The following is a 2327-nucleotide window of genomic DNA, read 5'->3' as shown; positions in this document are numbered from 1 at the left end:
AAGGTAGGCGGGCTAATGTTGACATGGAAGTAGAGTTAGCTTCGGCCTTAAGAGTATATGTTCGAGTAGGCGAGTAATGGTTCTTTTGTTGCCATGATTAACTCTTGGTTCAATTCTCAAAGGTTGTTCCTATGACTATTGGTTCATGTGACAATGGTTTTTCCAGCAGAAATTGGTTAGCCTTGCCACTCACCCAAGAAGTCACGAATAATTTCATTTATCTCCAGTATCAGTAGTGGGTAGGCTTGTAAGGTCCCTCAATGGACATGTTGATATACACCGTGTGTTCATGAGAAAACTTTGCTAGCTTAGCTCCCACCTTGGGAAAATGCAGAGCAACTACCTTTTTGTTTTGATTCTTTGGAAGCACATAGACGTTCTTCTTGTACTTCCTAGACCTCTTCTCATTCTAGAGCTCCAACTAAGAAATAACCTATTTTGTAAAGGAGAAAGACATGAAAAACATTGGGTATCTAGTAGCACAACCCTAGTTCACTAGACGTCCCTATGCAAGAACAATGTTACACTATTGGTATTAGGGAAGGCCCACCTATTTGTTTGAGGCTTGATGGTAATCTTCTTAATGCTAGGGAAAGTTTCACAATTTTGCATGTCAATCTCGTTATAAAAATGACCAATGTTGCTGACAATGGCATTATTCTTCATTTTCCTCATGTGACCCACCATGATGATATCCTTATTGCAAGTGCTGGTAACAAAAATATCATCAATGCAAACTACATCCTCTAGGGTATGGATAGGAAAGCCTTCCGTAGGAGCTTATAGGAATAGATTGGATCATTATGTAACAATGAACCTAGCTCCAAAAACATTTAGAGTTGTAGCACAACCATTTCCAACATCTCTATATCCACAAACAACAACAGCCCTACCGATAATCATGACATTTGTGGCTCTTATCAGATCATCTGGGAGAGAGTGTTTATATCCATTAAATGATCAAACTGGATCTTGGTAACAAAGTAATTAACATTGATAGCAGGGAATATCAAAGTCCCACTAGTTTGCATCTTATAAAGCCTCTTAACACTAGTAGTTGTCTCCTAAAAAACACCAACCAATATTTCCTTCATCCTATGGTACCTCAAGGAATCCATCTTGATGCTCTGCTTTCTCAACTCCAACCCATCTGTAACTCTATATTCATGGACTTCAGATCTAAAAGGTTCTTGGTCTTGGAAAATTTATTCTCGGCCTTGACCCCCTCATGGATAAATAAAGTTACATCGCCACTATCATCGACAATTAGATCAGGGCTACCACTTGGACCCCACTCAAGATCCCTTTCAGTACACCACCAATATTCCTACGACATCTCCTCCTTCCAAGTGGACAATCTAGTGCTGTCATGGGAAATATCCATGGCAGTGTGGTTGTACATGGAGAAGATAATGTAGGAGCACCATCTTACCTCAACACCCAGATCCATGAGGATCTTAATGAGCACCATGGTCTGGATGATCATGTGGAGGGACCCTATGATCCAGGCAAAATTAAAGGGTTGTGTGGGGTTGATCTCAACTCTAAATTTCATCAATCCAAGCATCTCAACTTATGCCAATTCAATTTCCAAGCTCCCAAAATCCACCAGGGACAAATTATCTTTCACCTTGCATTCCCATTTGGACACAATTTTCTTGGCCAGAAGTGCCATTGTGATGCAGGAGCATCCGGACTTAGCCAGCAATGTGATTGTATGTTCACATGTTGTGGCTAACAAGAGATGAATTTCATTGATCTAAGTGGTCAAAATTAGTTCTAATAGAGAGGGTTGGATCTCTCGAATTTATCTTTATTCCAATTATTGTAATAATTAGAATATTGTATTATTTTTAGAATAGGAGATAAGTTGTTAGTATAGGTATGTATCAGAGCTTGAGAATAGGGATTTAATGGTTGAGTTGATAAAAATAGAGATTGAGTTGTCAATGCAGTTAGGATAGGATTGTTTCATAAAAGAGGAAAGAATGTAATGACAGAGAGAGGAGATGATCGAGAACAGAGTGAGTAAGCGAGAGTTTGAGTGAGAGATAGGGTTTGACATTGAAACAGAGGTTAGACAAGCTGTTGTAATTAAGCAAGAGGGCCAAGACTATGTAATTTCCATTTTTTTAATAATTGATTGAAGTGTGGTGCGACGCACTGTTCTGGTGTAGAAATTCTCTTATGACTATGTATTGGCGTTCTGGACCCTAATCAGGTATTTTTCTCTATTCATACATTTTATTGAATATCACAGTCGACTAATATTGATGATTAATATTGAGCTTAACATTAAACTTTCCTTAAGTGTCTTTATTAAAATT

General features: G+C 38.4%; 1 pseudogene; it reads right to left on the bottom strand.

Moving 5' to 3' along the window:
- Positions 1 to 229: 229 nt before the first annotated feature.
- Positions 230 to 1675, bottom strand: LOC149258586 (adenosylhomocysteinase-like; annotated as a pseudogene).
- Between the last annotated feature and the right edge of the window lie 652 nt (positions 1676 to 2327).

Source organism: Pinus tabuliformis, chromosome 6, assembly GCF_031772625.1.
Source record: "Pinus tabuliformis cultivar Carrire ecotype Pingquan chromosome 6, CPIR1, whole genome shotgun sequence".
NCBI lineage: Eukaryota > Viridiplantae > Streptophyta > Pinopsida > Pinales > Pinaceae > Pinus > Pinus tabuliformis.
The sequence above is the reverse complement of the archived record's forward strand: the minus strand, read 5'-3'. Positions and strand labels throughout refer to the sequence as shown.